At 43.3% G+C, this 15,561-nt stretch overlaps 1 protein-coding gene across 1 annotated transcript in view; it reads right to left on the bottom strand.

Annotated features, from left to right (window-relative positions):
* Window positions 1-11,794, bottom strand: part of LOC112240685 (plexin-A2-like) — a 437,296-nt gene extending 425,502 nt beyond the window's left edge. Inside the window, exon 1 of the mRNA XM_042299563.1 lies at window positions 11,272-11,794. The gene's annotated coding sequence lies outside the window, so the exon portion shown is untranslated. The remainder of the gene's footprint in view (window positions 1-11,271) is intronic.
* Between the last annotated feature and the right edge of the window lie 3,767 nt (window positions 11,795-15,561).

Genomic DNA, 15,561 nt, shown 5'->3' with positions numbered 1-15,561 from the left:
TAAAGTCACCACTGGCCTCATGAGGAAATCCATGAGCAGTTTCCTTCCTCTCCGGTAACTGAGTTAGGAAGGACGCCTGTATCTTTGTAGTGACTGGGTGTATTGATACACCATCAAAGTGTAATTAATAACTTCATCATGCTCAAAGGGATATTCAATGTCTGATTTGTTTTAGGTGCCCTTCTTTGCGAGACATTGAAAAACCTCCCTGGTCTTTGTGGTTGGATCTGTTTGAAATTCACTGCTTGACTGAGGGACCTTAGAGATAATTTCACACAGTCCATGCAACTTATTATGTGACTTGTTAAGCACATTTATTAATTAAGCTTGAATACTTATTGTCTCGAAACATTTCAGCTTTTCATTTTTAATAAATTTGTATTTTTTTTTAAATCTCAAGACATAATTCCACATTGACATTATGTGATATTGTGTGTAAGCCAGTGACACAAAATCCATTTTAAATTCAGGCTGTAACACAACAAAATGTGCAAAAAGTCAAGGGGTGTGAATACTTTCTTAAGGCACTGTATGCATCAACATACTGTAACTAGCCAACCCGAGGGAGACTGAATTCATTTCCCTTGGCCTGAACACTCTGTGTCCTTCTGGGCCAAAATAAAGAGTCTGGCTGAGGTACACTAATGGGAGGGAACAAGCCTTATCCATGCTCTAAAAAAAAGACATTTCCCGACTCCAGACTCCCAAATACCTTTTCCGTTCCTTCAGACTGTTGTGGCATGACCCAGTGTTGAAGGCCTAAGAATGGACACTCCATGTTTTTAAAGGAGTGTGTCCAATCCTCCTGGCATGTCAGTAGCTTGCCTGCTCAAAGCAGACTTACACACAAACCCAACCATACAGGGAGAAGGATAGCCAAGATAGGATGGATGGGTTTTCAGTCTGAAGTTGGAGTTTAGAGGTCTTTTATCATCGCTTTGGTTGGATTTGTTTTGGTCGGCAGAGGAAAGAGGGAGTTTTATTTGGAGAGGGTTTCTGCTTTGAGGTATTCTGTTCACTATCTTTTCACAGGAATGAGTTTGGGAGCTTTATGTCCTCTGGTTTTCCCAGCTGAAGGCAAAGGATGAGTTAAGGTGTCTCCGATGGGGAAGAGGAGCTATTCATACAGATAAGGCCCTGGCTGACTTGAGAATTGTCACAAAGCAGACAGACATACATGTCACGGAGCTCCAGAGAACCAGCCTTCCAGCACTACAGGACCAGGCAAGGTCTCGCTCTTCTGACTAAGAATTGCGTAACAATTTTTTAGATAACGCAAATCAGTGGAGGCTGGTGAAGGGAGGATGGCTCATTTGGCACTGATGGAAATTGATAAATTGTAAGAATTGTATGCTACATTTCCAAGTGAGGAAGAATAAAGCTTAAGTCAATATAGTGTGAAGCAGCAAATTACACATAGCTTTTTGAACTGGATGAAGAAGAGCTAATGGAGAGCAGTAATACACTGCTGCTTCAGGTTGTAATTGGACCGCAGACCGAGCAGTGGAGTAGAGACAAAGCTGCCGTTGGCTCAGAACTCTTTCTCACAGCACATGAGCAGACTAGACTAGCCAATGCAATGCTGCTTGCCATGCCCCCACCATGAGTGGTAACCATGGTGACGGTGGCAGGGCCAGGCAGGGCGTCCATCCGCATCACCAGGGGGCGTTGTGGACTCTGTCAGCATGTGGCACATTGGTGTTCTTTACCTTATCTGCCACTGTGCCCAGCGCCCTGTTCCCCTAAAACACCCCCACATACACAGGCGCACACTGGTTCTCTCCCAAATAGCACACTATTATTTATTTAGTGCACCACTTTTGACCAGAACCCTATGTACCCTGTCAAAAGTAGTCCACTACATAGGGAATATGGAGCCATTTGGGACGCATACACTCTCACACTGTCGTCTGCCTGCTACTGACAGCTGCCCTTGGTGTCTGTGCTGTGCTCAGCCCCCTCCCTCCATCCCTGCCTGCATGGCTCTCATCCGCTCTCTCCCTTTTGTTGCTCACTTATTGTCAACTTCCACACTAAACAAAACATCCTTCCATGACACAAGCTAATTGATTATTGATGCTTCCAGGCCTAAACTGACTTATATTCAACCAAGACTGAAAGGGAAAATTCAGAGACAGAGACAATGCATTCAGTGCTTTCATGAAAACTGAAAAAGTCAAAGCATTTGAATGTAAAGCTTGAGCCTCAAGGTCTCCCCCCCCCCTTTTCAATGCTTTGATTAGGCTGTTGTGCTGCCTCGGGAACAGTCTCGTCTCGGCACAACAAATAGTGGGGTCTTGAGGTGGAGAAACAGCCTGAGGGTTTTGTTCTGGCAACACAAACAACCCAAATGTCAATTTCAGCCCCTTCTTGAATAATCAAAACAACCCTCATAGCTATGAGGTAATGCTTGGCTTGCTACTGGGTCTGACAGGCTGCCTTACAGCCAGTGTGAAGTTCACTGACAAACAAACAGGCAGACGTGTTATTCCGCAGGTCCTGGTTCCATGATTGCTGTTCTTATCTCCGGCAACAGGGTAACTTTGTTACAGCAGGTAAAATATAGCATGGCTTGTGACAGGAGGGATCAGATAAACAGTGAGACTGGGTCTGGGCAGAGACATGTGGACATGGTGGTGAATGCCTAAAGGGCTTGTTCTGTGACTGAGAAAGAGAGCGAGAGGCTGACTGATGTATCGAGTGCGGCGGACAGATCGAGGCACTAAAGAACGGCTGAGGCGAGAGATCCTGTCCCATGGAAATGGGTCATGAAGGCAATTCCATGAGTATCTCAATAAAAGTTTCTCAAAGCCTGGGCCCTGGAGAAAGAGCTGCCATGGGCCCAGCACCTCACACAAATTCCTTCAAGGTTACAGCAATGGTGCTTTCTGAGGGTGTTACACTTTCCAAACACTCTGCTCTAACACGCTCCACTAAGTTACCTTTTCTCCCCGTTTTATATATTTGACCTTTATTTAACCAGGCAAGTCCGTTAAGAACAAATTCTTATTTTCAATGACGGCCTAGGAACAGTGGGTTAACTGCCTGTTCAGGGGCAGAACGACATATTTGTACCATGTCAGCTCAGGGGTTTGAACTTGTAACCTTCCGGTTACTAGTCCGCCGCTCTAACCACTAGGCTACCCTGCCGCCCCTGCTTTCATTTACTGTCCATTTCTCCATCTGTTGGATTCAGTAGTTGGACAAAAGGCTTTGTTTCAGCTAGCTGGCAGGCCTTTGGGACTGGTAGAGGAGAGGGCACACTGGAGTTCAGCATTAGCCTCATTGCCGTCAATAGCCAGGGGGATGCATGGTGAGGTCTGGGGCTTGGACCCGTTTTTAAAAAGAATGCTGATCTTGGACCAGGTCTCCCCTGTCAATGTTGTCTTATTCATTATGATCTAAAAGGCTAAACTTATCCTAAATCAGCACTCATCAGGAGTCTTACTTTGATAGTCTTTATGAATAAGGGCCCTGGACACTTTATCCTGCCAGAAAGAGGTAGGACATTAACGGTTCCCCCCTCAGCTTGGCCCTCTGATGAGCAAGAGAGACAGACTGGTTGGAGTCTGCTGCTCAACTGCTCTGTCTGGGGGGTCCAACTCTCCAGCCCTCCAACCTCCCACTGCAGGGCTTCTGCCAGCAGCACTGGGACAGACATGGGGAAACAACCTCTCTCATCTAGGGCTGGGCGATATGGCCAAAATATCATATCATGGCATTTTTCCAATTTTGACTTTATGACGGTATTTTATGTTTTTGATTAATAAAAGTTTTACATTTTCTTTATGAGTAGTGGGTGACCCTAGAGTGGCAACACTTATATTCTAAATTATTTAAATGGGTCTTTCTCCATTCTGATTGGTTTATACTGTTCAATTCAACATCAACCTAAAATAATTTCCTGAATTTCCATCAATTTCTGCACTCATTTTTGCACACACTGTATATTTATTTTTTCTATTGTGTTATTGACTGTACGTTTGTTTATTCCATGTGTAACTCTGTGTTGTTGTTTGTGTCGCACTGCTTCGCTTTATATTGGTCAGGTCGCAGTTGTAAGTGGGCACTTTAAATATAGTGTTGTTTGACATGACAACGAATGAAAACGCCATGGATGAGTTATTCTGACAGGGTAGGAACCAAAGTGATGTTCCGTGTTTCCTAGGGGACCCTATAATCTTTGGCTACATTACATTTTTATTCATATAGTCAACATATTCATGCTTTGCCTATTCCTCTGTGATTTGCACAAACAACATGCTGATTATTAGCTAACTACGTTTGCTCTGACTCAGTACTTTTTTAGCTAGCCAGCTAACTAGTGATTAGCATTAGTGGCTAACACAATTTAGCTTAACTTGCTAACAAAATACAAACTAGCTGTTTGCTGATATAAGAAACACTAACTAATATTGTAATTATAAAACACTTGTGGATTTATATTAAGATCAAAGTGGAAACAAGATTGTAGCATGTGCTGCATTGTTTGAGTTTATTTTATTTTTACACAGACAGTGCACATTAATCAACGTTTCAGTAAAAGTGCCGTTTTTAGCCAGCCAGGTCATTTTCAACCGCAGTCCCTGGGCAGGTTATTAAAAACAATAACAATATAGACAATAGCAACATAGGACAAGCAAGACATTGACCATGCAGACTGTATGAAAGTGTCTCTTGGTCAAGCAACAACAAATGCGCTCCTTGAGTGACGGGGTGGGAACAGGTCTGTGTGGAAAGCGGCGTGCAGAGAGCGAGACAGTGGAGAGGGATGACTCAAGTAGTGGAGTGAACTATCAAAATGAACGTTACACACGGTGTATCACCGTTATACCATTATAGGATGTAAAGTGAAAACCCCAACCGCTCCGTGCATCAATACCGGTATATAGTAAAACACAGTATACCGCCCAGCCCTACTCTCAACACAACATCACACACACAGCAGTTAAAAAGGAAAAGCACCCACCTCGGACTCACAGGCTCTATGATTTCAGAAGCAGTACTTGCGGTCTTTGGAGTCTTCTGGTGCATTATAGTTTCTGTGAATGTATTGGAAAATGTCATTCAGTGCAGTCACATTGATTTTCACTCCATGTGCTATGTGTTGCTCATACCGACTCCAGCTGTTATTTACCAATGTAGAGGCCTGTAGCCATCAACCTAAACTGGTCTCAACGATTCAGTAAGTCACTAAAGGCTACGCACACAACCACTCAACATGATGGAAACTACCACAGCATGACTAAGCCTTTCAGGGTAGCCCTGGCTATAGTGACATAAAGAAGCACTTTTCAAATGCATTACATAATGAGATGTGCAAGGTTCAGTTCATTCCGCACATATCTGTGACTAGGCTGATGGATGAGTAGAAACCTTAGCCTCCCCCTCTTCCTAAATCAAGGCTATGAAAAGTATCGGAACTCCCCCACATTGATGCAACATATCTGGGCACTGCTGCTGGCTACTGTCTACTCCTCTAAGTCCTCTGGGATAATTATGACTAACAGAAGCATAGCTATCTCTAAATAAGGTGGGCTGGACATGATGCTTAAAGAAGCTGCCTAGCAGGCAGATAATAAAAGTCTGTTGTTTGCAGGGTTGAGAGAGACTGAAAGCTCAGAGAACTCAGTGATATGGTTGAGGAACCTGTCTTGGGTGAGGAGAGAGATAGTTCTGCTTAACACCATACAACAACCACTTTCCAACTAAACACTTTCCCTGGCTACACTCCACTTGATCAATGTCACAGATGTTATAAGTCTCTCTTATGTCAATCTTCACATGGATACACCTTCCCTCTCTATCACACACACCCACACACATGCACGCATGTACACCCAGGCATGAGTGGCGTGTGTGTAGGTCAGAGTTAGAGATCTCTGTTGTGACAGCTGGACAGTTGACAGGCTCCAATTAAACATTGCGGTGAGGGGGAGACCAATTGAACTAAACAAACAAATATGGTGAGTAGCCTACACTCAAGCAGATCATGTGGAGACCTAGATCTGCAAGGAACAAGTGAACACACAGCAGCCAGCCTGCAAGGCATTGGAGTGCCTGTGTAGGCAAGCATGTGTGTGTGTGTGTGTGTGTGTGTGTGTGTGTGTGTGTGTGTGTGTGTGTGTGTGTGTGTGTGTGTGTGTGTGTGTGTGTGTGTGTGTGTGTGTGTGTGTGTGTGTGGGGGTCTTTAAGGGGGAGCCTATTCCAGAATATCCAACCACTGAACATGTTTAGACTGTTCACTCGTTAAGAAATATGTCAAGGATTCCGCCTGCATGCATAGTGACTTGTCAAAATCTCTCAATCTAAACATGGGATGATGGGCCTGGCTACCTGGTAGAGGAAGCCCAGCCAATAGAGGAGAAGAGAAGCCAGTGTGCACTGCATGCTGGTGACACTCAGACAGCACATACAACAGCACAGAGCAGGCTATCTGTGCATGCACCTCTGTCACCACCACCACTATCCTACTCACTTGGTACTAAGTACAAACACCAATATGTATTATTAGGCTCTAAAGGCCTGACTGCTGATGGTATTGAGGAGATGCAGAGCAGGCTCTGTTCAGATCTTGCTCTGGTCTGCTTGATAGCTGCTGAAGTCTAAAGAGCAGTGGTTGGGGTCGACAGGGGACGCTCTTGAGCCGTCGTGCCATCCTGAGGAAGAGTCTCATCATCACAAGAAAGGAGACTTGGGGAACAGGGGCCAGGGTATACATTCTACACTACATACGTGATGCTGTTCAGTGGTCTGCAGCTTTTGAATAGAAAGGAGAAAACGGCTACCATGCTATCAGGCAGAATGGAAAAACTCAACATAACTGAGATACCGGTCATCTAAAAAGAGCACAGTACTTAATCAACACAGCGTTCGTACTCCATGTGTGTACTACCAGAATGCTTTCAGGGAGTCCATTGAGATGCATCATTTACCCTTTCTAAAATAAAGCTGTTGAAAGTGGTGAACAAACCATCCTTAATCACATAAGACCTCCCGATTACCCTGCAGGAAAAAGACATGTACTAAACTGGCAAAAGCAAATCAATAGCACTGAGATTCTTCCTGTCCTGACAGCTGAATAAAATCCAATCAAAATGCTAGAACACATGTTGAGAGAAAGGGGAATGGAGAGATGGAGAGGCAATGGCAGTGCACGATCAACCAGCCAGCCAACCAGTTTGATGTGAATTTCTCCAATGGAGGTCATTTCTCTGAGCTTCATGTAGTTAACCTTATTGATTAAAGAATGTGTGATGTTGAGGTTCTCAACATCTCCGCTTGCACTGCTCCTCTTCAAAGAGATCTCTTGATGTGCTACATTGAGCAGAATGGCAATGCAATTTACTGTGTTCTTGTAGCTCGCATAAAGAGATTATCTAGATATCATGTATTTCATGTACACTTGATTCCAGAAAACGGGAATCATGTCTGACTAAATCTGTGTCTTAAAATAATACAGTCACAAGGTGAGTGCCCCACTGCCCACACTGGAAATGTTATAACTGGTAGTGTCCCACTGCCTAAACACACTGGTAATGTTATAACTGGTAGTGCCCCACTGCCTAAACACACTGGTAATGTTATAACTGGTAGTGTCCCACTGCCTAAACACACTGGTAATGTTATAACTGGTAGTGCCCCACTGCCTAAACACACTGGTAATGTTATAACTGGTAGTGCCCCACTGCCCACACTGGAAATGTTATAACTGGTAGTGTCCCACTGCCTAAACACACTGGTAATGTTATAACTGGTAGTGTCCCACTGCCTAAACACACTGGTAATGTTATAACTGGTAGTGCCCCACTGCCTAAACACACTGGTAATGTTATAACTGGTAGTGCCCCACTGCCCACACTGGAAATGTTATAACTGGTAGTGTCCCACTGCCTAAACACACTGGTAATGTTATAACTGGTAGTGCCCCACTGCCCACACTGGAAATGTTATAACTGGTAGTGTCCCACTGCCTAAACACACTGGTAATGTTATAACTGGTAGTGCCCCACTGCCTAAACACACTGGTAATGTTATAACTGGTAGTGCCCCACTGCCCACACTGGAAATGTTATAACTGGTAGTGTCCCACTGCCTAAACACACTGGTAATGTTATAACTGGTAGTGTCCCACTGCCTAAACACACTGGTAATGTTATAACTGGTAGTGCCCCACTGCCTAAACACACTGGTAATGTTATAACTGGTAGTGCCCCACTGCCCACACTGGAAATGTTATAACTGGTAGTGTCCCACTGCCTAAACACACTGGTAATGTTATAACTGGTAGTGCCCCACTGCCTAAACACACTGGTAATGTTATAACTGGTAGTGCCCCACTGCCCACACTGGAAATGTTATAACTGGTAGTGCCCCACTGCCCACACTGGAAATGTTATAACTGGTAGTGCCCCACTGCCCAAACTGGTAATGTTATAACTGGTAGTGTCCCACTGCCCAAACACACTGGTAATGTTATAACTGGTAGTGTCCCACTGCCCACACTGGTAATGTTATAACTGGTAGTGTCCCACTGCCTAAACACACTGGTAATGTTATAACTGGTAGTGTCCCACTGCCTAAACACACTGGTAATGTTATAACTGGTAGTGTCCCACTACACAAACACACTGGTAATGTTATAACTGGTAGTGTCCCACTGCCTAAACACACTGGTAATGTTATAACTGGTAGTGCCCCACTACACAAACACACTGGTAATGTTATAACTGGTAGTGCCCCACTGCCCAAACACACTGGTAATGTTATCACTGGTAGTGTCCCACTGCCCAAACACACTAGTAATGTTATAACTGGTAGTGTCCCACTGCCCAAACACACTAGTAATGTTATAACTGGTAGTGTCCCACTGCCTAAACACACTGGTAATGTTATAACTGGTAGTGCCCCACTACACAAACACACTGGTAATGTTATAACTGGTAGTGCCCCACTGCCCAAACACACTGGTAATGTTATAACTGGTAGTGTCCCACTGCCCACACTGGTAATGTTATAACTGGTAGTGTCCCACTGCCTAAACACACTGGTAATGTTATAACTGGTAGTGTCCCACTGCCTAAACACACTGGTAATGTTATAACTGGTAGTGTCCCACTACACAAACACACTGGTAATGTTATAACTGGTAGTGTCCCACTGCCTAAACACACTGGTAATGTTATAACTGGTAGTGTCCCACTGCCCAAACACACTGGTAATGTTATAACTGGTAGTGTCCCACTACACAAACACACTGGTAATGTTATAACTGGTAGTGCCCCACTACACAAACACACTGGTAATGTTATAACTCCTTACTAGTGTGTTTGGGCAGACTCCTTGCTGTCCCCAGTCCACCTGACCGTGCTGCTGCTCCAGTTTCAACTGTTCTGCCTTATTATTATACGACCATGCTGGTCATTTATGAACATTTGAACATCTTGGCCATGTTCTGTTATAATCTCCACCCGGCACAGCCAGAAGAGGACTGGCCACCCCACATAGCCTGGTTCCTCTCTAGGTTTCTTCCTAGGTTTTGGCCTTTCTAGGGAGTTTTTCCTAGCCACCGTGCTTCTACACCTGCATTGCTTGCTGTTTGGGGTTTTAGGCTGGGTTTCTGTACAGCACTTTGAGATATCAGCTGATGTATGAAGGGCTATATAAATAAATTTGATTTGATTTGATTTGATAACTGGTAGTGTCCCACTGCCTAAACACACTGGTAATGTTATAACTGGTAGTGCCCCACAATCTGCTTCTCTTCAGATTGGAGTTAATTAGGTGAATATAATGTGATAATCGACCAAGGCTGAGTTTCGTGGTTTGTTCTTCCAGGGATGCAATGTCCACCCTTGTGGCTGTTCCTGGGGTCAAACTGCTGTTTCGCTTTGAAACTGATATTAAAATAATTATGTGAGTAGGTCACGCTTTAGATATACAAAAACTGATTTCACAAAGAAGAAACAATGTTTGATTGCCTGGTCACAACGATTAATATTCTCTCCGTCAGTCATAGGCAGATGCAAGTTATTGTCATGCAAATGTAAGGCAATTTTTCTCCCTAAGACAACATTTATTTTCCCTTAGAGTCACTGTCATGAGGGCTTTCCCGGGCGCTGTGTGTGTGTGACGGAAAATGAAGATTTGTGAGTGCATCTGCTGGTCCAGAGCTTCGACAGATGAGTAGTCTAGATTCTAGCTGCTTTCAAGGCTTGGGGAAAACGGCGACTGTTATTCAGTCTTGCAGCCAACCACATTGTAATCGGAGCCTTTATCATATATCAACAGCGTTATAGAATATTAACAAGTTAGAAGAATGGATGAAAGAGTAGACTAATCGGTGTCGGAGAGTACATTTAAAACCGTTATTCCAACCCCCTGACCCGGGTAATGCAGTAAAGAACAGAAACAAGTTACATGGTGCAAAATAATCACATTTGTTCTCACGTGTTGGATCGCATTTATGAGACACAAGGCTTAAAATAGGCACTACAATCTGTCTGTCCACTATAATGGACATTTTTATATTCACGCTGTGGAGCACTGCTCTAACTTACCCCTAATAGCAGGTTCACAGTCAAGGTCAGCATGGCGAGTTGATGCTGGGGGAATCATTAGCTATAGATACTGGTCTGTTGATTATTGGAAGTAATTGACAATACGTTGGGATGATAGTCAGTTAAAACTGATTTAATACTGCAGCTTAATAGAGGTCTTATAACATCAACCCAGAACAATGCAATATGAATATATTAGGATTGTCTGGATATCAAACTCAATCAAATTAGTTTAATGAGATGATGACAGCTGCATTATGATTAAAGGTTGACCGTGAGGTCATAGAGTGGATGGTAAAGCCCAGAGCCATACATATGACTCCGGAAAAGCCCAAAACCTGGCTGAAAGGAGCTATGCGTAATTGTGGTTTTACGCACGAGTCTATAAGCTGTACAACCCGTATGCCTACATTTGTCTACACGTTCATTGAAAAGTAACAGGTACCATTGGAAAAATAACAACACTGAAATTCATCCAATCTATTTTTGGGGCATTTTTTCATTCAGCTTAATATCCCACAACCTTGTAATAACAAGCCGTATTATTATCTACATCCTTCTTGTGGCAGACTAGGCTACAATTAATAATTTAGCAGAAGTGTCAAGGCAAAATACACAAAATTGTGCTGGTAGCGATCATCAGCATCGACATCGAAATGTAAAACCAAACTGATCATTTAAAAAAAAACATAGGCTAAACGTTATCACTCACCTTTCGTTTTCAATGGGAGCTGCTGCTGATATTTTAATTCTGATCACACAAGCTGTGATGGTCTTCTCTTCGTTGAGGTGATGGAGTATTCTACTTACATCCACGGAAAATTCTACGAGTACCACGAGAAAGTCTGACGCCGCGTTCATCAAACAATTTAGAGTACTCCTATTTACTCCCAATTCCTATAAAATGTCGGATACCCAATGCCCCCTCATTAATATCCTAAAATCCCTAAAAGCCGATTCTAGGTTTCACACGGCTAATATTAGGTAAAACCACAATAACGAATCTATGCTGAAAATTCAGCGCGCTCAACTTCGGTTGACCGTCAATTTATTTAAATGGTAATAAACATGAGCATGCCTATGATACAGCGAATTCCTTCAGTTTACAGGGTAATGTCCTGTACTATGAATTCGGCAGTAGCCTCACTTGCCATCGGCGGGTAGGCTATCTTCGGTTTGCGTAGCAACCTTGCCGCACAAATGCACACACGCTTTCTCACAGGGCTGCGTTAGACTGTCATGGAAAGCTGCGGCGCACCCCGCCAGCGTACAGTACCGCTAGCAAACCACAGCGTTTAAACCCGGCCCCCTGTACACTTCGGCAGCACGGACTCATTTGCATGGTGCATGTGTTAACTGTTTCAGTGCGGTGCCTCCGAAAAGTTGCTTGGCCATATGCTCTGCTCAGTGTCGTTTGCGGCAATCAAAACAGCCTCCAGTAAAAGTAGGAAGATAGTGTAGAGAACACAATAAAGTCATTATCTTTTGGGATAAATAATTTCCCTTTCCTCTGATTTCATCTCATTCATAGGCTATGGGAAAATATAATTTTATTATTGATTACCAAGGAATGAAATGTCACCATAAAGTGGGTACAATCTTTAAACGCTTTTATATAAGAAAGTATTTAAGGTGTTTCAGTAACATTGGTCTAGCCACCTGATGTTTCAGTTACATTGGTCTAGCCTACCTGATGTTTCAGTTTAAGATGTTTCAGTTACATTGGTCTAGCCTACCTGCATTGAAGACGTTTTCCAAACGTAATCCAAACATATAATACGCCTCTTAGTCTTACACCCATTCTACAATACCGTTAGGCCAGTTCTGGTGCGCATTGGGATTTAAGAAGTCTCAACAATGAAGGATACTTTGAGGGGAGATGCTGGTGCCAATTCTGTTAGAGTACTGCCACCTATAGGCATAACACGGAGCTACTACCTAGTAATAAATGACCCGATACAATAGCCCTACTACAGTCTCACAGGTCTTCAAAAGAAGAAAAACATTGTCTAAGCTACTCAGTTTAGGGAATGAATCAACCATTTGCATTAAAAAATAATAGGCCAGTTTTGAAATGGTGGATTGAAGCCCAATTAAAAATATCTATCATTAAGTATTTTTTGCAAAGTATCTCTTTCTGCTTATCCTCTCTCTCAATAGATAAAGAGAGAGGCAGTGAAAGACAGACAGAAGACAAGCCATTTTTAGACCATTATTGGTCATTGTGATGTGCTTTCCAGGTGAGTAGACACTACCGTGTGCAGTCATATATATTCACAGTGACCCTCTGTTGAGTGCCAGCCATTAGAGGACCCAACAGTGTCGTTGATTGGCTCTGAGATGCATGCTCTTTCTGCTTCTGAGATAATGATCAGGTATAACTTTCACAGCCCTCCGAGTCCCTGTGCTCCCAGGGGGCGACAGAACATTGTTGTTTAAGTAATGAGAAGAGCGCTTAAAACCAGCCTCAGCACTAATTCCCTCCACTCTGCTGCTCCTTATCTGCTTTTTTCCAACAAATCCCTTTAAGTTTATTCTCCCTCTCTGTAAGTGTTCTGGAATCCAGACCCCATTAAGTAGCCATTTTGTTGCACTGCATTAACGCTAATCAATTCCCTCTCCCCATCCCCAAGTCGCCTCTTAGCCACTAGGAAGGTGTCCAACACATCCTGGTCTTTCACATTTGAGTTATTAAAGTACAATCTGATCAACTGTTCCAAGTACTTCTATATTCAGTTGCAATACTGGTAGTTCACTAATGCATTTGCCTCTAACTTTCAGCAAAGAGGGATCTCTTGATCCAACCAACTCCGCTCTATGTTGCCAAAGGAAAAGATACCACTGATTAACTACGTTATTAGGCTACATACTCCTAAATGTGTCTAAATACTTGTGATGATCCAGCACTTTAAAATGGTCATTCTGTTATTGCCACGATAGACTTGAAGACATTAAGGAAAAAGTAGGCTAACCCCATTCTCTTCAGTGAGGAAAAGGAAAACAAGACAGGTTTCTGTCTGCCATCACAAGTATCTGTAAACTGCCAGGAGGTAAAGGACGCAGACCCATCTAGTGTGTGACTGAACTAAAAGCACAGCCCACTTACAGATGGCCTAGGTCAATAGTTGGAGGGCATCCATATTGAAGTCCCACAGCAGTACTACCTAGCTCCTACCACTCAAGACTCAAATGGATCTTTGTCAAGCCACGGCAGAGCAGAGCATGGGTAATCAAATACAGCACCGCTCTTGAATCCATTACTCATAGGCTTGTTTGGAACAAGCAGTGATTTGTTTGATTGGAACATAACTCAATTCATATCGGGTCTGGGAGAGCAGGTGCTGGGTACACTGTCTGTGTAGTATGTACAGTCCTCGTGTGGTTTGGCTAGACGTCTGTGTAATAAAATCAAAGTGTTGGTTTTCATTCAAAACTGTAGATTTTTAAATTAAGAAAAAAGGTACAGACTATGCCAGCTGGTTGAGAGTTAGAGCACCAGAACTCTAAATATTGAAGTTCAATAAGAGTGACCAGTTGGGAACCACGACAGTGGCCAAAAATATGAGGAGGCAGCGATTTAACAAACAGTATGAACATTTTATTTTTAAACGAGAAGATGGTAAAAGTAGTCTCAATATCTTGGCCACCCTCTTATGGGCTAAGGTGGAAATTGTTCTGCAAAAAGGGAAAAAGGTCTTTGTCCAGTTGTTGGGTTTGGGGAAGTCCGTTCCAGGTTGTCCTCTTGCTCTGTGTCACGACTTCGACGTCACCGGCTTTCTAGTCATCACCGATCCGTTTCCTTCTTTCCTTATATTTTGTCTTGATAACGCACACCTGATTTCTATTCCCTTATTATGTTCCTTATTTAACCTCTCGTCTACCTTTCTGTTTTGTCCGTGATTGTTTTGGGTTACTGTGTGTGTTGGAGGGTTTTCTCTTTACGGGATGTTTCCTTGTTGGAGATATTCCGGGTTTTTGTGTTCATATTTTGAGTAAAGACTTTTGTGTTTTTCTCGAACCTGTGTCCTGCACCAGACAACAAACCCAGCACATTGTTACACTCTGCCTACTCCAGAGCTGCCTCCTCTGGGTAAGGCCTGAGGCACAAAGAAATGTTGTGCAGTACAAAGCCTCAATTGTCTTTGAATAAATATTTTAATTTAAGCAATCCATTCCTTGAAAACCACAACGTCTTCTTTGAAATTAGGCGAGTCCAAGCCAATGGAAAATTGTTAAAAAACGGTGCACTCCCTTGATACTTCAGTACATGTCTTCAGTATGATCCGCCAGAGCTCCTCCCCATTTCTGTCTGAGCTGTTCTGCCGTGATGCTGCCTCTGCAAGGCTTCAAATACACGCATCAATATGCAGTGAACCAATGGAAATACATCTTGAATGATTGTACCTGCATTCTCATGAGAGGGGAGTGACAATCGGGTCGCAAGTTGCTCTGTTCTCCTCCTGTTGGTGCACCCCTGTGATTGTTGGCAATGCTCCTATGAAACCACACAGTGACACTCCAAACCAAAACATAAGTGAAATCACGCAAGCCAACTGCTGAAGGAATGCAGAGCAATACTGTTTCCTTATGAATGTAATTTCATCACATCATGACGTATAAGCCATAGTCTACCCCTGGTTTTATGTCGCCTTCAAAACAACTGGGTACTCTGAAAAATTTGAGGTCAAACCGTGATGTCAGTGATCTTCAGGTTCGAAAGTCGGAGCTCTAGAAAGAGGCCAGAGTTCCCAAGTCGGAATTCCGAGTTGGATGACTGTTTAAACCAATATTTCCCAGTCTGAGGTTGTTTTTTCCCCGCACTTTCAGTAGGTCTGAGATTTCCGAGTTCCCAGTCCCGAGTTCACAGTTGCGTCACTAGTGGGATTCTCTAGATAGTAAACATATTTTACATTGGCAAATGGAAATTGCAAATACCTTTACTCTACAGCTGAGATGCATGGAACATGAGCTTGAGCATAGCCGCTGGAAGTAGTTGGGCCAG

Source organism: Oncorhynchus tshawytscha, linkage group LG16 (assembly GCF_018296145.1).
Source record: "Oncorhynchus tshawytscha isolate Ot180627B linkage group LG16, Otsh_v2.0, whole genome shotgun sequence".
Classification (NCBI taxonomy): Eukaryota; Metazoa; Chordata; class Actinopteri; order Salmoniformes; family Salmonidae; genus Oncorhynchus; species Oncorhynchus tshawytscha.
The sequence above is the reverse complement of the archived record's forward strand: the minus strand, read 5'-3'. Positions and strand labels throughout refer to the sequence as shown.